Source organism: Solanum dulcamara, chromosome 4, assembly GCF_947179165.1.
Source record: "Solanum dulcamara chromosome 4, daSolDulc1.2, whole genome shotgun sequence".
NCBI classification, from domain to species: domain Eukaryota; kingdom Viridiplantae; phylum Streptophyta; class Magnoliopsida; order Solanales; family Solanaceae; genus Solanum; species Solanum dulcamara.
This window is the reverse complement of record NC_077240.1, coordinates 58087870-58111805: the sequence shown is the minus strand read 5'-3', so window position 1 is coordinate 58111805 and position 23936 is coordinate 58087870. Positions and strand designations below refer to the sequence as shown.

The 23936-nt window shown below is 37.4% G+C and overlaps 1 long non-coding RNA gene across 1 annotated transcript; it reads right to left on the bottom strand.

Annotated features, from left to right (window-relative positions):
- Positions 1 to 15612: 15612 nt before the first annotated feature.
- Positions 15613 to 16389, bottom strand: LOC129885030 (uncharacterized). The gene is made up of 3 exons (XR_008766030.1): positions 16307 to 16389; positions 16047 to 16218; positions 15613 to 15860 (listed from the first exon to the last, which is right to left on the bottom strand). It is a non-coding gene; the product is annotated as an uncharacterized LOC129885030 (long non-coding RNA).
- Between the last annotated feature and the right edge of the window lie 7547 nt (positions 16390 to 23936).

Genomic DNA, 23936 nt, shown 5'->3' with positions numbered 1-23936 from the left:
AATGTGGGACCATCCCACTCTGGCAGTCTCGCCACAACGGCCTAATTCCCGCCACAATGGCTTTAGCAAAGATAGTTCTTAGTAAAAAGGTCATAACCTTTTATTCCTAACTCAAAATAAGGCAAATTTTATGGCATTGAAAAGAAGACTCATAGACATTTAATTTGTTAGGTCATAAGATACCTAATTTATTATAGAACGAGAGGTATGGTCCTTTGACTTAGACCTTAGTTTGAACTCAAGTCCACAACTAAATTAAAAAGACACTTTTAACTCAACTTTGAGATATGAGCATAGCACGACCTTAATTCACAACTAATGCACTCATATATCAAGATATTAATTCTAACCTTATGATGAATGAGATTCATATACCTATATCGTAGATATGTTTTTAGTAATGACGGGCTAGGTCCTTATATTAAGGTAATCCATTATTATTGGTATGTTATCTTCTTTATAGTTGATCATTCATACCTTGTGTCATGATTTCCTTTTAGTTTGTTGTTGATATTGGAGCATGTTTGTTAGTCTAGGCTTAGACTAGTGTTTATCATAGACTTGTGTAGCTTGGAGGTGATAGACCTAGAATCTCTCTGATGTTGCTTTGAATCTCTTAGCTCCCTGTAGACTGCTACAACATACTTGGGTCTGATAGTCTGAGTCTTAGCTAGGTTGTAACCGAGCGCTTGAGACCTTATATCCATAATTCCATCCTTTCATCAGCCCTTGTGTACTTAGTTCTTGTTCTAGAGGCCGCCCATAGATTCTGGTTGGATTTCTTTCGGGCTTGGAATAATTAATTGATGGCATTCCATTTGGGGTTCTCTTGCTCGTCTGCCTCTGATTCTAAATTTAGCCGACTCATCTCTATTTTTGGTAAATTCCCTGATTCACTCCATGTTATGGTTAAAGTTTTGACCTCGAGTCTTAGCCTCGGTTAAAGTTTTTGGCATATCCTTCACCTAGGTTACAGTCCCTAACATATTGTTCACCTTGATTAGAGTCCTTGGCATATATTTAGCTTCGATAAGAGTCCCTAGTCTATCCTTCACCTTGGTTATATTCCTTGGCATATCATTTACCTAGGTTAAAGTCCCTGGTGTATCCTTCACCTTGGTTAGATTCCTATGCATGTCTTTTGCCTTTATTAGAGTCCCTTCAACTTGGTTAGAGTCCTTGACATATCTTTCACCTCTGTTAAATTCCCTGGCATATCTTTCGCCTTGGTTAGAGACCTTGGCTTATCTTTTGCCTTGATTTGAGTCTTTGAGGTATCATTCTTCTTAGTTAGAGTCTTTGGCATATCTTTTGCCTCGATTGGAGTCCCTGGTGTATCCTTCACCTTAGTTACACTCCTTGGCCCATCCTTTCGTTTGTTTAAAGTCCATAGTTCCTATTATGCCATAGTTGAAGTCCTTGCCATATTGTTGACTCTATTCAAGTTCATGGAAGATCGTGTTAATATTGGAAGTACCATCAGATTCTCTTCGTAGTTCTTAACTCTATTGTGCACCTGTCGGGCTTATGGAGTATTTCAAATTTTACTTAAACTTATGCACGAGTGCCCCTCTGGTATTTATAGGGGGGCAGTTGGGTTTAGTTAGCTATACTTTATTTCTTCTTGTTCTTATAAACTCATGCACATTCATGTTAGTTTCTCTCCATTGATTTCTATTTTGTTTAAATCCTAGCATTTCATCTTACTTTTACTTTTCCTACTCAGTTGGCTTATGATACCTATAGAGTACCTATAATTTTTGTACTCATACTACACTCTGCATTATTTTTCATGATGCAGGACTGAGACCCATCTACCAATATTGAGATTGAGCCTGCAGTAGTCTGATTAGGACACGGGGGTGAGCACATGGCAATATGGACTTCACATGTCTCCTTCTATGCATAGTCGATAGTCTTTTACTTTCTAAGATAAGTCTTTATTTTTGTGGTCCACTTTTAGGACTTGTATTCATTTTGAAGTGACTTCTAGAATAGAGGGAGAGGGATCTTTTATTTTTCTATATATTTTGGCTTTCTTCTGCTTAATCCCCTGTAATTTCTTAAGATTTATTATTTTGGTTTAGTTTTTACCCTTATTCGCATTACTTACAGTTTCGGGATATAGATCGGCTTTCCTACTATTGGGTTATAGTATGTACCATCATGACTTCAGAAATTAGGTCGTGAGGTTTGATAGTCGCTTATGTGTTCCAGGAGTTAGGGGTTTTATTTAGCTGATCCTTCATGAGGCCCATGATTCCATGGATTTTATCCATTCGGGTAAAGTGAAGATGTATCACGACATAAAATAACTATTGGTGGAGTTAAATGAGATATCATGGATTATGTCATATTGCTTATGTTATAAGGTTAAGAATGAGCACTCGAGGCCTAGTGGTGAGCTTTAGAGGTGTTGATAGTAATTGGGTCCTCATGGATCGATTGACAAAGTTAGCACTTTTCCTCCATATTTAGACTTCCTTTAGTGCCGAGAGATTGACTCGTATCTATATTTAGGTAGTGGTTTTTCTTTATGGTATTCTTGTATCTATCATCTCAGACTAAATTTAGATTTCATTTCCAGCTTTTGGAGGACTTGTCAAGAATATTGGGCACTCGTGTCGGCCTTAGCAATACCTTTCATCCATAGACTGATGGCCAATCTAAGTGCATTATTCAGGTTCTTGAGGATGTATTGCGGGCCTGTATTTTGGACTTTAGAGGTCAGTGGGACCAGTTCTTGCATTTGGTGGGGTTTGCATATAACAACATCTACCACTTTATTATTCAAATGGCCTTATTTGAGGCCTTATATGATAGGTATTGTCGCTCTCTGATTATTTGGTTTGAGTCTATGGAGCCTATGCCATATGGCATGGAACTTCTTTAGGAGGCATTAGAATATGTAAGGATGATTCAAGATAGGCTCACGACAACTTAGAGTAGGCATAAACTTATGCTGATCGTACGCACTGATCTTTGAGAGTTGTAATTGGTGATCGATTATTCTTCGATCATCACTATGAAGGGCACGATGAGATTTAGGAGGTGAGGCAAGATTAATCCAGGAATATAAGGACAGTTGATATGAGGATAATCCGAGATGTCTCTTATGAGTTAGCCCTACCTCCAACATTTCCATCTATCCCTCCTATTTTCCATTTCTCCATGTTGCGTCGGTATGTTCCAAACGAGTCTCATTGCATTCTATAGCCATTCATGTGGTTATGGTCCATTGGAGACATTTTTCTAGTTGAGGAGACCACTTGGTTGACCAAGCATGAGATACGAGAGTAGTTCCCTAGTTTATTTGAGCCTTCAGGTACTTCTTGACTCTTACTTTCGCGGATAAAATTTCTTATTACTAGTGGATGTTGTAATGACCCTCAAGGTTATTTTTTTGTAAATGCCTTTTTTCATTGCTTAGAGCATTCCTATAGAAATCCCATGTCATTTATAACTTGGTGGGACTGACTGTTGGGTCGCCTAGTCATTCGTTTGCCAATTATGCCCATTCCTATGTTTTAGAGCTTTTGGGACAATTATAGTTGACTTTAGAAGAAACATCACATAAACAGCCTAAGAGTGGAATTATGATGGTCCTAGTAGATTCAGAAGTATCATTTTAGGCTGGTGGCATGGACGACTCAAGTACTGAGGCTTTCAATGCGGGTTTGATTTATTAGGCATTTAAACTTTAAAGCTTTGGCCTAAGATTGACCTCTGTCAACATTCTTGAAAAATGTTCTCATATGAGAATTCTATTGAGTTTGGTCTAGAATGAACCTGCATGCACTTCTGGAAGCTTCTGATCTGATCCTGAGGCCCTTGTTAAAATTGACTAAAAATGACATTTGTGTGTGGGACCCACTTTTTTGTTGAGATGACCTCGCTTGGAAATTTTGATACGACATTGAGTCTGGAACGTCGAATTTGGTGGGGTAGAATAGTTTGTTTTTACGTAGAGGGTTCCGTACGTATATCGAGAAACTCATCAAAAAATTTTAAACTTTGCAAAACTAGCTGATGTAACTCTGTTGGTGTAGTCCAAGTTTGCTCTCCATATTTACAGTGCCAAGGGTTGCGTTCTTAGAGCATTGGCAGTGAACCCTTCGCGTTCGTGTGACCCAGCTCACATTCGTGGAGTTGTGGCAATCCCTTCTCTGTGTTCATGGGCCAAGCATTGCATTGTGGAGGTATGGCTTCCAACCCTCTGTGTTCATGGGCTCCTATGGCTGTGTATGCAAAGGTTATTTTAGTTTATTATTTTATTTGAAAGATCATATGCATTTCATCTTTGGGAATATACTTCAAAATATAGTTTATCTCTCGTTTAGCTCTTTTTTGGGTTATTCAAAGGCTGGACTGTTCGAAATAGGCGTGGCTATGCATTGGAGTGTTTGGAGATTGTTGGGTACCTTCTTTTGAGGTAAATTTTGGTTTAAAAAGGTTGTTAGCCCTCCTTGCTTTATGCTTTAATGGTATTTTTATTCATGGTTCTTTTTTGGGCTATTTTGAGCCCTGAATTGTGTTCTGTTTTCAAACAAAAGTTCTAGGAGATTATTATGACCTTTTGATAGAGTCGATTTAAGAATTTCCAGCTTAGGTCCCACATTTCCATTTTAGACTCAAAAATTGGTTCATCTTTCTCTTAAGTGATTTTAGTGTCTAAAATACTATATTATTGTTGTGACTCTATTTTTGATAGTGGGGCGGTGTTTAGAGGTCGTACAAAAGGAAAAAGCTCTGAAAAAGTGATTTGGAGAATACCCGGTCGACATAAAGGTAATTTACGACTTCTTGATTTTTAGACTAATCTTGAATATGTAAATGTATGTTTATTTATGTGAACTTGAAGTGGGTATCTAGTTGATCATGCTTAGCTTCTTAGAATCCATGTTTTAGGCCTATTTTGGGAAATCCGAGATTGTTGGTATCTTGTGTTCTCAATTTTTGATCGTCCATACTATGTGGTGTGATATTTTTATAGTTAGTTGTTGTTGGAGCATGTTTGGACTTAGTCTAGGCTTATACTATTGTTTGTGTAACATTCCACACTATTCTAGCCTAGATCAACTTCGAAAACCAAGAGAAACCCATAGAAAACTTTATGAAGTAAGGTGGCAATTACCCTATGGCCCGTAGTGTGATCTACAAGTCGTAGAAAGGGATCATGCAACCCCTCCAAACTTGAACAAGTTTCAAAAGGGTCAGATTAGTCCTAAGAGCCATAGTTACGACCCATAGGAAGAGTTACTAACCATAGGTGAGGCTCGTAGGTATAGATCAGAGACTTAGGACTTCTAGTATGACAGACGAGTTAGCAGGCAACCCGTCACATATTCTACGACCCATAAAAGTTTATTGTAGAACCTCTTGACACTTTGTCAAATTTCAATGGTCAAGGCCACTCCAACAATCCAAGATGATGACTCGTAAACCTTTGCACGACCTATCAAGGGGTCCATAGAACCCAATCCCTTTTACCTTCAGTGAAGGCCACGCGGAACTTTGAGTAACTGTATAAGATTCTACAACCCGTAGAAGGTGGTCATAGACTCATGTGTGCAATTTCCAGAATGTCCAAGTATTGGACCTAGGCTTTTACGACCGGCCTTCTATGGTATGCAGAAGTGCCCATAGATGGCCCAGAGTCAGATTTAATGAGGGTTAGTTTGACATTTTCCCACCTTTCCCAAACATAACTGGAACTAAAATTAGTCCTTTATCAGAACCCAAAGGGCGTTTTCTCTTGTTAACACTTAGAAACTTTTGAGAGGAAGAATTGGAGAGAAGGTAAAGAGCTAGGGTTCAAGGGTTTCCAACGAGGTCTTCGAATTTCGTCTAGATAATCGTTATTCCAAATGTGTAAGGCTATCCTAACGATGGAATAAGTTCATCCTCATGCCTTACATCGTCATAAAGTCAAGTTAAGGCTAGTTCGAGTTTCAATTATGATAAAGTGAATTTTTTGAGTGTCTATTTAATTCCTTATCAAATTATAATGTGTATATTTTATTATACTTGATGTAATGAGTTTTTGAGATTATGGATTCATGATTGCATTCACTGAACCCTAGTTGAGTTTTGCATTAAATATTTTGTGTATTGTTTGAGTTAAAAGAATGATGATTTTCAATATTAAACTAAGGAGGAGTTGAACAAGAGTTGAATTTGAAGAAGTATCTTGATGACTATTTTCAAGCATAAGTATTAATACATTTTAAACCTCTGTTTTTGTGATTGAGTTGAGAAGTTAATGTATGCTTTTTAAATGCATTATTGATATGAGATGTTACATGTCTTTAAGACTTGGATGAAATAAAAGAAGATGAGTAAATTGATGTAAAGGTCCAACGAGACTCGATGAGATGTATTTTGAGTATTTCACTCATATGATGTATATGATACATGATAAGTGCTTTTGGAAGTAGTATTGAGCACCGACTTGGGCAAGAGTGTAGACAACTCAATCCCCATAAACTATGTCACCAGCGTAGGATAGGATCATACTGTTGATTCGGGCAACTCCTCATTTATCCCAAAAGAGAACTTTTTATATGGATCTAGTGATGCTACGTCCCTTGTCCTGGTAAGGTATTGAATGGTTGTGGCAACAATAATGTTTCTTTGTATCATCACTAGCTCATAATTGATGATTGTCGGTTAGAGAAACTCCTCAAAAATGAAAGTATTATATGTTTATATACTATGTTGCATTTACTATTTTATGCCTTTTAAAGCATTTTTTAATTATATTATATGATTTATTGAGTTTAGCTATTTTCTTAGTTGAGTATCTTCTGTAAGTTTCCTTTCAGCCATTTCACATACTATACATTCCATAAAATGACGTCATTCGACCTACATCATTTTATGATGTAGATACAGGTGTTAGAGATCATCAACAGGTACACTGTTGAGGATCTATCTTCTCTAGCTTTTGTGAGACCTCTTTGCAATTAGAGGAGTTCCTTCTTTATAAGTTTCTTTTATTGTATTAGTTCCTACAAATAGGTGTGGGCTTATTTAAGCACCTTCTTAGTAGTTAGTAGAGGCTTCATAGACTGAGTGGAGTGGAGTTAATATGAGTCTTTTAGAGTCTGTTTAAACTATGATTTCATTATTGAACTATAATATTGAATTATAAATACCCGCTTGAGTTACTCTTTTTATGAGTTGAGTCTTTCGCTGAGTGAGTTAGCTAGGCCAAGGGTTTACTTAGGACCAGCAATAATTTTTGAGTGCCGATCACATTCAGGATGTAGGCTCGGGGTGTGATAGTTTACCATAGACTTGCATAGATTGGAGCCGATAGGCCTTAAAATCACTCTAACATCGCATTGGACAGCTCAACTTCCTATAGATTGAAATATGAGAGTAGGGTATGATAGCCTGAACCTTATCTAGGCAGTAACCTAGTGCTTGAGACCTTATATCCATAATTCCTTCCTTTCATCGGCCCTTGTGTACTTGGTTCTTGTTTCGAAGGCCACTTATTGATTCTGCTTGGATTTTATTTGGGTTTTGAGTGATTTATTGATGGCACTCAATTCGGGGTTCTCTACTTGAAACTCATTGGCCGTTGATCCTAAATCTAGCTAACTCATCTCTATTCTTAGTTAATCTCCCTGATTTACTCCACCAGGTTACGATTAAAGTCCCTGCCTCGGCTCTCGACCATGGTTGGAGTCCTTGGCATATCTTCTGTCATGGTTAGAGTTATTGTCCTATCCTTTTCCTTGGTTAGAGATCCTGGCAAATCTTTCTCCTCGGTTATAGTCTCTAGAGTATCCTTCACCTTGGTTAGAGTCCTTGGCATATCTTTTGCATCTATTAGAGTCCTTGGCGTATCCTTTGCCTTGGTTAGAGTCCTTGGCATATCTTTGGCATCGGTTAGAGTCCCTGATGTATCCTTTACCTTTGTTAGAGTCCAATGTCCTTAGCTCCTATTCTGTCGTGGTTGAAGTCCTTGGCACTTAGTTGACTCTGTTCAACTCCATGGAAGATCGTGTTAATATTGGAGTACTGTCAGATTATCTTTGTGGTTCTTAACTATTCTGTGAACCTATCGGTCTTATGGTGGGGAAGGGGACATTTGGGTTTTACTTAAACATGCACATGAGTGTACCCTCGGGGCTTATGGGGGCCTACTTTTGGGACTTGCATGTGTTTTTTAGTAGCTTTGTACAGGTGAATCCAGAGTCTATGTGGGATCTTTTATTTGAATATATATTTTGGGTTGCTTCCACTTATTCTCCTGTAACTTCTTTAAACTGATTATTCAAGTTTTGTTTCTACCCTTATTCCTATTATTGTAGTTTCGAAATACGGGTACGTGCCATCATGACTCAAGAAATTAGATCGTGTCAAAATAATTTTGGGACGAAGTAATATCACTAATAAAATACAGAATAAAATAATATAATTTTATTCTGAAATTATTATCCATTATCTCCTATATTAAACGAACCTTAGGATTATTACACTACAATGCAGTCCAATAAAGCCATAATTAAAATTTATTCTAGTCGTTATTTTTTGTTATAACTTGTAGCCAGTATAATTACTACTCTATATGTTTATAATTCATGTGCATACAATGCATAATGATTATACACTAAGAGATTGTTTGATTGTTGATCACGAAGTAAATTATTCATGTATTAAAATCAACATAACTAGTATCATATTATGTAGCATTTTAATTGTTATTTATAAAATTTAGCACATTAAGTATGGTGTTTGATTATTCATTTATAATTTTGCATAGCTAAAATATATACAATTTATGAGTTAACTTATGTATTTTTTCTTTGTACAAGGAAGAATATACACAAATTAGTAACATGAAGTACTAATATCTTGATAACTTATTTATCTATTACTAAAACTTTCATAACTCTAATCAACAACCACATAACCCATTAGTATACGCGATGACGACTACAAACTAAAAAGTTTCATCAGTTCCGCCATTTTTTTAAAGGATAAAAGGGTTGTAATTTAGAGTGAATATATTCCCTATTAGAAAAATGATGCATACATACCTCGTCGTCTAACAAATAGTGCATTTATACCATTTTCATTAATAGACCTATATTTACTGAATTTAAAAATCATAAAACTCATTTTCATCAGTTCCGCCATTTTTTTAAAGGATAAAAGGGTTGTAATTTAGAGTGAATATATTCCCTATTAGAAAAATGATGCATACATACCTCGTCGTCTAACAAATAGTGCATTTATACCATTTTCATTAATAGACCTATATTTACTGAATTTAAAAATCATAAAACTCATTTTTTTAATTCCCAAATTTTCTAGTGGCTCTAAATAATTACTGGACCCATTTTTTTACCCCTCCATACTCATCCCAAATGGAAAAAAACCTAATATCCCTCTCTATTCATTCATAAAATGGATTTTGGTCAGGTTTGAATAAAAGAGGAATTGATTGTTTTTAGTTGGGTTGGGTCCACAAAATTAAAAATAATCGGTGAGGTAATTTTTAAAGCCGTGTGACATTTTTTGCAGTAAAAAACAATTTTGAAATACTATTTTAATTCAATAATTATAAGTCTGTTTATGAAAAAGGTAAACAGGCATCATTCATTAGATAATGGCGGCAAGGGTATATATGCACTATTTGTTAGATGTCAAGGATATATATATGCAATACTTTTTAAATGAGCGATACATGTGCTTTAATTCACAAAGTTGAGGATCATATTTTCCCATTTTAGGATAGAAGAAGGGTAAATGCAAGAGATTACAAGTTGGAAAATTGAATCTTCACCAACAAGGTTAGATAACAAATTGAACAACTAAAATTTATCCATTTCCGTTCCACCAATATTTAAGGGTACATAGATTTCTACCATCCCACCACATCTATGGGGGGTGATTAGAATAAAATATAATATTTGAAATAATTAGTTATGTTAAACTTTGATATTTCAAATATAATACTTCAAACAATTAGTTTGTAAACACAATGATAACGGTATTAGTTATACACTCTATTGTGTAGTGACGTGTGTACTACTAATACATAAAAGTTTATAGTATTAGTAATGAAAGAGGTTTTAATGTATGCATTAGTATGATGAAATACCCAATTGCCTCCTCAAAACTTCTTTTACATCTTTTCCTTCATATTTGTGAAGGGTATCTTTATAAATAAATATTTTTTAAAAATTATGCAATGCATGCTATTTTTAATACACCAAACCAACCAACGCAAAAGAAATAATTTCTTCATAACTAATGCAAGCATAACTAGTACACTCTATGTAGCATTATTCTTATACACCCTAACAAACAGTTCCTTAAATTTCAGTTATTAAATTCATTTATTTTAATATCTTTTTTTTTACCCCCCCCCCATTTTGGAGGATTTATAGTATTTCCACACCTCCCCTCCAATGTGACTCGAACCCAGAACCTACCGGTCGTGGGTGGAGATGCTTAACCAACTGAGCAAGCCTCACTTGTCTTATTTTAATATCTAAATTTTAATTATTATGGTCTTAATCATTAGCATTTTTTTTAATGAATCAATGACTTGATGAGTCTAAATAGATCTGGATGAATAATAGGATATATAACAATGTCTTAATATCATTAAGATATTTATTTTAAAAAGTTGACAAAGATTATTGTTCACCATCTACATCCATTCACCACTACAGTCATTGCCAACAATTATAAACTATCTTCGCCTATTATTATAAATTGCCACCACCCACTACCATCCACAACTATCTTCCCCAACGATAAACACTCTTGTAGAACATTACTACAATCAATTATCATCATCACTAGCAACTATTTATGTCCATAAAATGACTCACCGGGTCATTTTCTACATTTTCCTATCTTGGTGGGATTGTCAGTTTGGTCGTCTGGTCGTTAGTTTGAGTTTTCTTGCAAGTTTTCATAATTTGGAGCTTTTAAAGTTTGAAGGGTTGACTCTGATCAAAACATCAGGTAGAAGTCCTCAGAATGCAATTTTGATGGTTCTTTTAACTTTAGAACGTCGAGTTTGGTTTAGAAGGACCTTTAGTGCAGATTTTAAGGCTTCCGAGTTCATTTCGATCAATCTTATGGCTTATAGCTAAAATGGAGCTTGAGTGTGGGACCAACTTTTCTTTGATACGACCTCCGTTTATAGTTTTGAAAGTTCCATTGAGTTCAAAATACCAATTCTAATTGAGTAGCATATTAAGTTTTCATTTGTGGGTCCCGAGCTAATTTCCAAGGTCCGGCAGAGACTTTAGATTTTAATTCCAACTGTTGGTGCAACACCTGCTAGTGCAGCCTCTCTCGTGGAGCCCAATCTTGCACCTATGGAGCCACTCCTCTGAGGAGAAGGTAACTCTAGTAGAGCTGACTAGGCTAGTAGGCACCGCACCTACGAGCCCAGGACGTACTTGCGACCTTGCGATTGTAGAGTCGAGTCCTACTCCTGCATGGTTGACCAGTATTTTGACCATCTCACCTATGGGCTTAGGCTCACTTATGCAGAGAAGTTGACCACTGTACCTCCGCAAGGGTGGAGCCTATTTCCACACCTTCCACATCAGGGTCGGCGTTGCAGCAGTTACAATGACTTAAATCATTGAAGGCCCCTTATTAATTCTATTTTCGTTAGTGACTTTTAGAACTCATATATTGGTGATTTCTTCTCTATTTGGGCTGATTCTTGTTGCTAAATGCTAGGTATTATGGAGTCTTTGAGTTGGGACCTTCATGATAGTGTTGTGGGTTCATCTTTGAGTTAACTTCTTGCTCCCAAGAACTCCCTTCCACCATTAATGGTGTTTTTTAAATAATGATTGCATGATCTGTTTTTGCTTGATTTCGAGCTCGAATTGTGCCTCTTTTTTGCTAAACAATTTCCTTGAGATATAAGAGACCAATTAACTGATTCAATTTTGGGATTTCCAGCGTAGGTCCCACAATTTTAGGTTTTCATTCGATTTTGGGACCATCTCCAGTTATTGCAAAATTTAGTGTCTAAATATCCATATTGAGGTCATGATCAATATTATGATAGCATGTGGTGATCGGAGATTGTTTTGGAAGGGAAAGGCTCTAGTTTAGTGACTTGAGAGCGTGCGTGCTTGGCTTCGAGTTAGGCCACAATCTACTTTATTTTAGATTGACCTTTTTAAGATAATGTTTAGTATAGATTGCTTGTGGTTTTGGATTGTATGTGGTAGGTGTAGGGTTATTCCATTATCCTAATTTTCTGAATTTCTGTAGAAATTCCGGTTAGCATTACGTATGGGATCCCTAGCTTAGGCTTGTAGTTCTTTGCTTGTGCCTTAGTTGGATGTAATAGTTGAGGCTTGAGAGTGTGTGGTGGTGTAAGTACCTAAGAGTGAGTCCTTGGTACTATATTGCTCTTTATAGTAGTTTCTTCCATTTGTTAGCCTCCGCTAGTTTTGGAGCCTTAGATACTTCTCATAGTGATCAGCTAACTTTGTTGTGCTCAGTTGTCATTTGAATAGTATGTGCAGGGTAAGGTGTCTATCCTTGAGTTCTTCCCTCTTTTTATTGTGGAACTTATCATTTTCCTTCATTTCCTGAGGCCTTAGTTGAGGACCAGCTCGACTCTATATTAGTCTTTCTATGCACTAGTAGTAGATGGTTTTATCACCTTGATTTATCCTCTCATTCATGGGTGCACCTCGTATTCCATATTTGTTGGCTAAAGAGTGTTGTGAAGGATTCAATTCTAGTTCAACAACTTCATCCTTTCTTGTCTGAAGATCTTGAAATATTAGTAAAACTTGAAAGTGTGATAGATTGTGTAAGACCCCGAAAGTTGAAAAGTCAAAATGAAGGGAAAATTCAAGAAAAAGGGACTGTCCCAGGAGTTTACGACTTGGCCTACGAGTCATAGGGACTCCTATAGGTCGTAGGAGTGACTCGTAGGAATGACTTTGAGGTTGGATAAAATTTTCAAGTTTGAAAGGGAGTTTACGAGTCGAGGTACTACTCATAGAGAAGATTATAACCCATAGGTGTGAGTCGTAGAATTAGTGCCTGGTTTGGTGAAAAAGTGAGTCTCAGTACTTTTGGAATGAATCAACAGGAGGGTCATAGAATGGATGACGATTCGTAATTCAGACTCGTAGAAGAGGTCCTGATATATAAAATTTGGACTAAGTGTGGATTGAGTCTACGAGCCAAGTTAACGACCCATAGAAGCTTTGATGAATCGTAAGTGGACTCGTAGGATGGGTCCGTAGGACTAATTTTTGATCAAGCATCATTGGAGGTTTGACGAGTCATTTGTACGACTCGGAGATGAGTCATTTGTACGACTCGGAGATGAGTCATTTGTATGAATCGTAGATGAGTCAACAATTCCTAGAAATGAGTCGTAGAGGAGAATCAGAGGCTAAGATCTCAGGACTTTCTCAGACCCTGTAGGACGACTCAAGTTGATGAGTCGTAGGGACTTTGACTACCCGTAGAGTCCCAGTCGTAGGGTCTTCCAACCTTATATATTGAGGGGTATTTTGGACATCTCCTATTCTCTTAACTCCTAAACTACGTAGTTTTGATCCTATTTCCTAAGCCTATATATATATATATCCCCAACCCTTCAAGTATGAATTCATTACTCTCAATTCACTCCCAAGAAATAATTCTCTCTAGAATTTCTCTCAAGGATTCTCCTTCCTCTCCAAAGGCAAGGCTAGTGTTTCAAATTTTTAATTCCTCCAAGTCTCCATTGATAAGCTTGCATTAGGGCTTTGTTTATCAAGGTATGTGGGGATTGATCCATGGGTTCCTTTCACCCATGGGGTCCCAAGATTTTCCTAAAAAATCTCCTTAGATTTCATTGATTTCATTTTAATTGTTATCAATGATCATTATGAGCATGATTCTATATTTATTACATGATTTCAAGTTGGATTATGAATGCACATGAATAATTCTATTTTTAATGGTGATTTTCATGAATTATGATTAGCTTCCAATGCTTTTTCAATGAAGGCTTTTATAAATGATGTTTGAGACTTACGAAATTTTGGTGAAGATTATAAATGATGATTTCAATGACTTTTCTATAAATTTCCTACATTGATCTTTTGGATTATGATATGAATTATGGGTACGTTCATTGTTGCTTCAAATTGATGTCGTCTTCATGGAATATGTATGGGTTGGTATAAAGTATATGGTCATGCATGTGTTTCTATCGAATTCCATGATGTCAAGTTAAATTTGATTATGTATGCATGCTATACCTAAGTTACACGTATAAGCTATGATCTTGAGTTCCAAGTTATATTCAGTGAAGGCTTTATGAATGTTTGCCAAGGTCTACGAATGAGTTTAAAGGTGCTTTTTGGAAAGAAGTTTTATGAATGGTGATTCTATAATGTTCAAGCAAGTTAATGATAGGGTGAGTTAAGGCCATAAAGATGTTTTACGAATAAAGATATGTAAGAGTGGACGGGTAGTAGATATGGCACCTCCCACATGATGTTGACTTTATGTCTTATGGTTTGTCTATTCCGTTGAGGTTTACCTAGCATCGAGTGGACCTTGAGATAGGCATTATCTCCCATAGTAAAGGCAAGAGACCCGTAGAAAGATCCCATTATCGCATAACTACGTTTCACCATAGGATAAAGGATCACCCGTAGGAGAGGCTCGATTCCTTTGAGGGTCACCTGTAGTTGAGGCTCGATCCTCCAATATAGATTTGTGGATCTACTTAGGCATGACGGAGTCTACCTTTGCAAGTAGTCTCCACATCTCTTTCGATGTAGGGATAACATCGGAACTCCATGTTATAGCTCAAATGGCTTATGTCGGTTAACGGTCGCTCTCACAGAATTCGAGTTGTGACAGATTGTTGGACACTTTTGAATGGCTTCAAAGAGGTTTTGATGAAGTGGAAGAACTTTGCTGACTTTGAGAATAGTTGGGAACCCTATGAAGTTATTGATGCTCAATTCCCTTATTTTCACCTTGAGGACAAGGTGAAACTTGTTGGGGTTGGTATTGTTAGACCTATTGTTACTAATGTCTATAAACGCAGAAAAAAGTCTGAAAATAAGACCTAAATATTACTTCTTTATTTAGTTGCTAGTGAATTTGATCGCGCAAAGAGAAAATCAAAGTATAATGATGACTTGAAAAAAACTCAGAGGGATGAGAGTATACACATATTTGTTAGATGATTTTGCCGTGCCTCTTCTTTTGCCATTATTTTTTATGTAAAAGCAATATTCATTAATTGAACTTCTCTTTGTGATTCTACACAACCTATAACAATAGCTAAATATCTTATAACTTTTTAAATTGCAATAACGCTAATGCACTCATGTATAATTTATACTTTTAATGATTAGTATACATAAATTAAAATCATCTTAAAACACTTCAAAATAAAAACTTTAAATATAACACCTCTATAGCTTCATCTAATAAAATGACTGCTCCATCTTACTATCAGAAAGGTAAAATCACATTGGACATCATTAATAGAAGCATTTATAGGCAAATAACATCATTGAACTCTTCAAAATGTTTCTCTTAGTTATACACTTCATATTAAATTGAAAAAGTGTTGGCAATTAGATAACTATTGATATTATACTACTCCTATGTTTTTCTTTTTTTTAAAAAAACTAACAACTTGACAAAATGAAAATTTAAAATTAGGTTCCACATTAATTATAGCTTTGAAGAATTCTTGCCTCAACCACTATTTCCTTCTCTTTCACCATTTCAGTTGTCCTGCTTGTTCGACTTCATTTTAGCAGCATACAACCTCAGTACCAATCAATTCCACAAATTGCTATGCTTTCAGTAGTGTAATTGAACTAAGGAAATAAATTTCAGTTAGCATTTACAATACAGACGATCTAATGTTTCTTGAAAGGTAGTCCATAACAAACTTGAATGCCTTGAACAAAGTTAAACACTACCTCACACATATCCAATGAACCGGAAACATCATATATGAATTAAATAAAATATATGTTGGGCATTAATGATCTTGTACGTACCTGAGAAAATTCCACGAAAGATTATACATAAGAGTAAGATTTGATTTTCAAAAGCAACATGATTTTAAATCAGTTGAAGTAAGCCGGAGGGAAATAGAAAAGTCATGCTCGAAGCAAACAAAAGAAGGATATCCTGCAGGCTTTTCTTCCATGGTTTCTCTCTGTTTTCCAACTGAAAAATCCAACCTTGAAACTAAAGAACATTGAAACCAAAATAATAGTAATAATAAAAGATGAAGAAGAAGGCAAAAGTAGACTACCTCTGTTTGATCGTTGCCGGAAAAAGCCATTGCCAATTTTCCCCTTTCTGTTTCAAGCGATGGAGAATTGTGTTAAAATGGACAAGATTCTATTTGAATTAATATAAAGATCTGGTAGGAAGATAATTCTTCTTTAGTATAAAAAGTTGAGATAGGAAATTTGCAGTTGAAATATTGGTAAACCATTAAATGGTTACATAAGATAAATCTTGATATTTTAACCCATAGTAATGTCATGAATGACATCAAGAGGAAGATTTCATTTCTATAAATAAGTAGCACTTGGTTCATTTATAAAACATCTCTCACTTGCCTTTTCATCTTCTAAGGCATTTGATCTTTTTTTTCTCCTGTAGTATTTCATTTGTATTCTTTTGGTGAGAAATAAATATTGGTTGATTGTGTTTGAGGATTGAGCAAAAGAAAATAAACTTTTGCCAAACCTCGCAAATTTTTGATGTTTTTTTATTGTTGTCTCATTTACTATTTATTAGCTATCTTTACATATAATAGTTGTGATTTCATCACTTTTTATATATTCGGCTTCCACAACAATTGATATCAGAGCTAATATTTTATCTGAGTATGCTCTATAATTGCAGCACAGTCTGAACTTCCACATCAGAAAAGATTTAGTTTGGTTTTTTGCAATTGTTAGCTAATAAATAGTATTTGTAGCAAAAATGAGAGATAAGAAAAATGATGAGTCCATATCGAATGTCAATAATACGTCATCATTAGCATCTTCGCTTATGACAAAAATTGTGTCAAATGTGAAATTTGCAGTTGAAATTTTTCACGGGTCAGGACATTTCGGAAGGTGGCAGGGCGAGGTCCTTGATGTTCTTTTTCAATAAGGACTAGACATTGCCATAAAAGAAAAGAAGTCAGACAGTGTAGGAGAAAAAGATTGGAAGATTATCAATCGTGTTGTTTGCGGTACCATTCGATCTTACCTTGCAAGAGAACAAAAGTATCCATACACAAAGGAAACTTCTGCAAGTAAATTGTGGAATGCACTAGAGGAGAAATTCTTGAAGAAAAATAGTCAAAATAAACTTTACATGAAAAAGAGACTGTTACGCTTCGCATATATCCGCGGTAGTACAATGAATGATCATATCACCAGCTTTAATAAGTTGGCGACAGATTTGCAGAATATGGATGTAACTTTTACTAATGGAGATATGGCATTATTACTGTTAAATTCACTTCCCGATGAGTTCTAGCACCTTGAAACTACTTTACTTCATGGTAATTTTGAAGTATCTCTCAAAGAAATTTGTTCTGCCTTATATAGTTATGAACAAAGGAAGAGAGAAAAAAGGTGGAGAAAGCAGAAGTACTGTTCGTGAGAGGTCGCTGTCAGAATCAGATGAGAATGAAGAAAGGAAGATTCAAGTCAATATCCAGACCCAACAAAGATGAATGTGCCTTTTGCTGAGAAAAGGGGCAATGAAAGAAAGACTGTTCAAAGTTGAAAAGCAAGGCCAAACCAAACAATGGGAAGACCGTCATTGATTCAAATGTAGCTGACTGTGATAACTCTGATTTCTCACTGGTTACAACAGAGCCATCCAAATCATCTGATATATGGTTGATGGACTCAACTTGTAGCTATCATATGTGTCCGAATCGGGACTAGTTTATTGATTTACAAGAAGGAGAATGGAAGTTATTCACACCGCAAATAATAATTCTCTTACCACATATGGTGTTGGTTCAATCCAATTAAGGAATCATGATGGATTGTGTAGAACATTAACATATGTTCGATACATACTGGATTTGAAGAAAAATCTCATTTCTGTAGGAGCCCTAAAATCAAATGGGTTCAAAAGCATTGCAGATAATGGGGTAATAAGAATATGCTCCAATGCACTGGTGGTAATGAAGGATTCAAAGAAAAAATAATATGTGCCACTATCAAGGTAGTACAATTATTGGAACAATGGCAACAACATCCAGTTACGACAAGGAGACAAAAATAACCAGGCTATAACATATGCGTTTGGGACATACTGGAGGAAAATCCTTAAAAACTTTACCAGATCAAGGATTATTGAAAGGAGTAAAAACTTGCAACTTAGAGTTTTGTGAGCATTGTATTAAGGGAAAACAGACAAGGGTTAAATTTGGAACAGTTATCCATAATACTAAGTATTGTGTTCACTCTGAGGTTTGGGGTACTTCCAAAACATCTTCATTTGGTGGAAAACACATTTTTTAACCTTTGTTGACGACTTTTCCCGAAGGCTATGGGTGTATGCGATGAAAATAAAAGATGAAGTATTGAGAATTTTTCTCAAATGGAAGGTGACGATAGAGACTCAAAATGGCAGAAAGGTCAAATGTCTACGTATAAACAATGGTAGAGAATACAAAAATGATCCTTTGCAGAAGGTTTGTGAAGATAATGGCATCGTCAGAAATTTTACTGTCAGAAATACACCACAACAGAATAGAGTGGCAGAATGCATGAATAAGACTTTACTAGAGAAAGTTTGGTATATGTTGTACAATGCTGGCTTGAGTAAAGAATTTTGAGGTGAGGCAATAACATATACATGCTACCTCATTAATCCCCTACCATCTGCTGCTATTGGTGGCAAGACACAATTAGAAAAATGGTATGAAAAACCTATAGAAGATTATGATTCTTTATATGTATTTGGTTCAAACTGCATATTATCATGTAAAAGAATCAAAATTGGACCCAAGAGCAAAGAAACCTCTATTTATGGGGATTAGTTCTAGAGTCGAGGGATACCAATTATGGTGTCCAGAAACAAGAAAAATTATTTTCAGCAGGGATGTTATCTTTGATAAATTTGCCTTGACATATAAGGTAACGATTGAAGATGTCAAACAAATTGATGGTGCTTCAAAGAAGGTGGAGTTTGAGGGAAAAATAACTTTTCCAACACAGAGAGAAAATGAGTAAATAACAGAAGATTTTTCTCTGGAAGAAAAGCCAGTTGAGGGGGAGATTCCATATCAAGAACCTCAACCACAACTTGAATCAACAACAACTAGCAAGCCAAAGAGAATAATAAGAAAACCTGTTCGACTCAATTGCAACTAATGGCATTCCTACCACTTATGAAGATGTAGTCCAAAGTTCAAAAGAAGATGTGGAGGATAGATGTAACACCCCTCAAAATTTTCCCTAAGATTCGGGCCTTCTTTGTGCACGTGTGGGGCCCATCGTATTTATTTCGAAGTATGTGTTTGAGTTAAGATGAGTTCCTGAGGAATTTAAGAGCGTTGGAGGTGATATGGGGTCATTGAGAACCCCTAGGACCGAGCTAAGTCCAAAAGATCCATCGTGGCTAAGTTTAGGATGAGTACATGTAAGGGTCGACTTTTAACGACCCTATCTTTTGAAAGACGTCAATCTGGGTGGCCCACGACCTATCAAATTAAAGGTCGTCGAGTCTTCTTTCCAACGCCACCAAGAACGTAAATTTTGGAGTTCGGAGTCAAAATATATGACAATCCGAAGATGAACTAGCACGACAGGAATTTCATTTTTGGCCTGGGTTGCAACTACTGGGGAAATGGCCTTGGCGCTGTAAGGGCGCGATGCGCCACTATCGCGCTAGAAACATGCCTCAGTAGTTTGGTCCTTGGCGCGATGCGCCACTAAAAGTTGTGCAGGGTTTTTCAGGCCAAATTCCCAGAATTCAGAACAATGGGCTTGGCGCTGTAAGGGCGCGATGCGCCACTATCGCGCCAGAAACATGCCTCAGTAGTTTGGTCCCTGGCGCGATGCACCACTAAAAGTTGTGCAGGTTTTAGGCATAATTGGCCTTGGCGCTGTAAGGGCGCGACGCGCCACTATCGTGCCAAGGGCGTTTTGGCCTAATTTTCAGAATTTGGAGGAAGGGCAATTTGGGGATTGTCCCAAATTATATATACATTAGCCTTGTACATTTTGGGACCATTTCTTCAGCCCCCACTCTCTCTCTAAAAAGCCCTAGGATCTTCCCGCTCTCTCTCTTCTTCATCTTTTCCATTTCCAACAAAAAAAGTCCAAGAGCTTCAGGATTTGAGTCCCCCATTGAAGACCCAACATCAAGGTTTCTTTAAAGTCTTCAAACAAGGTATGTAAGGATATCCAAAACATGGGCTAAGTTCACTCATGTGCCCTATTCTTGCTTGAGGTTAGATATTCATGAAAAATAGAGTTCTTGGTATGGTGTATGTCTATATGAACTTTGTCTCCTATTTATATAATGCTATATGTGTTGATGTTGTTGAGCCAAGAAGTCCTTAAATTCCTTCATGATTAGTATGAATTGATGGAGATGAATTGTTGTTATGTTTTGTTGACCTCTTTAGCCATGTGAATATGTTGTTTAAGTCAATTTCCTTAAACGCGCTATTCTATTTGAATGGTTGAGTTGAAGTCATAGAGTTGTGTTACATTTTGAGGAGATGTCATAAATGTTCATATAGAGGAGGCTTGATTGAGTTGATATGAGGAAGGAATTGGCAAGTAGACAAGGTCCTAAATGAGACTTGTCATTGTGCCTCAATTGAATTGCAAATGAGAACCGAGTTAATGAGGTGGTATTGTACCATATGAAACTAGCCGTGAGGGCTTGTTTGAGATGATTTGAGGAGTCTTATGAGCATAGAGTCATGGGAGGAGTATCGAGCACCGAAGCGGGTGAGAGTATAGTCCATACTCGAACCCCAGAAACTATGCCGCCAACGTAGGTAGGGATGGAACCGTTAAAGTCGGATGCTTCCCGAGGGATTGGAACCGTTAAAGTCGGATGCTTCCCGTGGGATCGAATCGTTAAAGTCAGATGTTTCCCATTTGTATTGTCCTGAAATGATAGGACTTGACTAATTGATGGTACTCATGATTAGAGAGGCGTTCATACCTTGGCAAGGTATGGGTCCCTTAGATTGTCCCTTGAGTCGGTTTCGATTGTCAATGAGTTTCTGGATGTCTTTCCTGAAGATCTGCCTGGAGTCCCTCCTGATAGGGAGATCGACTTCGGGATTGATGTTCTTCCTGATACCCAGCCTATCTCAATTCCTCCATATAGAATGGCTCCGGCTGAGTTGAAGGAGTTGAAGGAGAAGCTGAAGGACTTGTTAGATAAGGGATTCATTAGGCCGAGTGTCTCACCATAGGGCGCTCCGGTCCTATTTGTGCGGAAGAAGGATGGGTCCCTTAGATTGTATATCGACTACAGGCAGTTGAATAAAGTCACCGTAAAGAACAAATACCCTCTCCCCAGGATAGATGACTTATTTGATCAACTTCAAGGTGCCACTTGTTTCTCAAAGATAGACTTGAGATCCGGCTACCACCAGTTGAAGGTGAGGGAATGTGATATTCCGAAGAGTGTTTTCCGGACTCGTTATGGCCACTTTGAATTTTTGGTCATGTCCTTTGGGTTGACTAATGCCCCCGCCGCTTTTATGGATCTCATGAACCGAGTATTCAAACTGTATCTTGATATGTTTGTGATTGTATTCATAGATGATATTCTGGTTTACTCCAAGAATGAAGAGGAGCACGCCTATCATCTTAGAGTCGTTTTACAAACTTTGAGGGATTAGGTATTGTATGAAAAGTTCTCTAAATGTGAGTTTTGGCTTGCATTAGTGGCCTTCTTAGGCCAGATTGTATCTGGAGATGATATTCAGGTTGATGCTCAGAAAATTGAAGCTGTGAAGAATTGGCCTAGACCCACATCCCCAACAGAGATAAGGAGCTTCCTGGGTTTGGCCGGGTACTATCGAAGGTTTGTAGAGGGATACTCATCCATATCATCACCATTGACTAAGCTGACCCAAAAGAAGGCTAAGTTTCAATGGTCTGATGCTTGTGAGGAGAGTTTCCAGAAATTGAAGACCAAGCTAACCACTACTCCTATCCTAACTTTGCCCGATGGAATAGAGGGTTTTGTGATCTATTGTGATGCATCCAGAATTCGTTTGGGTTGTGTGTTGATGCAAAGGGGGAAGGTGATAGCCTATGCTTCAAGACAGCTTAAGCTTCATGAGAAGAATTACCCAACTCATGACCTTGAGCTGGCAGTTGTGGTGTTTGCACTTAAAATCTGGCGCCACTACCTGTATGGAGTGCATATCGATGTATTCACCGATCACAAGAGCTTGCAATACGTCTTTAGACAGAAGGAACTCAACCTGAGGCGAAGGAGATGGTTTGAGCTACTCAAGGACTATGATATGAGCATCCTCTACCATCCAGGTAAAGCTAATGTTGTTGCTGATGCTCTTAGCAGGTTGTCTACGGGTAGCATTGCCCACATGGAGGAAGGAAGGAGAGAATTGGCGAAGGAGGTACACAGGTTAGCCCGACTGGGAGTTCATCCAGAAGAGAACAATGAAGGCGGAGTTACAGTTTAGGACGGGTCTACATCCTCACTTATGGCAGAGGTGAAGGAGAAGCAAGACCAAGATCCCGTCTTTCTCCAATTGAAGGGAGTTGTACACAAACAAGAGGTAATGGTATTTACCCAAGGGCGAGATGGTGTATTGCGGTACCAAAATAGATTGTGTGTGCTGGATGTCGATGATGTTCGAGGGAGGATTATGGCCGAAGCGCATAGTTCTAGATACTCTATTCATCCGGGTTCCACAAAAATGTACCATGACTTGAGGGAGATCTATTGGTGGAGTGGAATGAAGAGAGATATTGCGGAATTCGTTTCCAAATTCCCGAATTGTCAACAAGTGAAGGTTGAGCATCAAAGGCCATGTGGTTTAGCCCAAAACATAGAAATTCCAGAGTGGAAGTGGGAGATGATCAACATGGACTTTATTACAGGCTTGCCGAAGTCCCGAAAGCAACATGATTCCATTTGGGTGATTGTGGATAGAATGACGAAATCAGCTCACTTCTTGGCAGTTAAGACTACTGACACCGCAGAAGATTATGCGAAGTTGTATATACAGGAGATCGTCAGATTGCATGGGGTCCCTTTGTCTATCATCTCAAACAAACGAGCTTAATTCACTTCCTAATTTTGGAAATCCTTTCAGAAGGGATTAGGTTCGAGGGTGAACTTGAGTACAACCTTCCATCCCCAGATAGATGGCCAAGCAGAGCGCACAATTCAGACATTAGAAGATATGTTGAGGGCGTGTGTGCTTGACTTCAAGGGGAATTGGGATGATCACTTGCCTCTCATAGAGTTTGCATATAACAATAGCTATCATGCGAGCATTCAAATGGCTCCTTATGAAGCCTTGTATGGGAGGAGGTGTAGATCTCCCATTGGGTGGTTTGAAGTTGGTGAAGCCGAGTTGATTGGGCCGGACCTTGTTCATCAAGCTATGGAGAAGGTACGAGTTATTCGACAGAGGCTAAAAACAGCCCAAAGCCGCAAAAAATCTTACACCGATATGAGGAGGAGGGACTTAGAGTTTGAGGTGGATGATTGGGTGTATTTGAAAGTGTCACCCATGAAGGGTGTCATGAGGTTTGGAAGGAAGGGGAAACTTAGTCCTCGATATATTTGTCCGTACCAAATTTTGAGGCGGATCGGGAGTGTTGCTTATGAGTTGGACTTACCCTCAGAGCTAGCTTCTATCCATCCAGTGTTCCACATTTCAGTATTGAAAAAGTGCTTAGGCGATC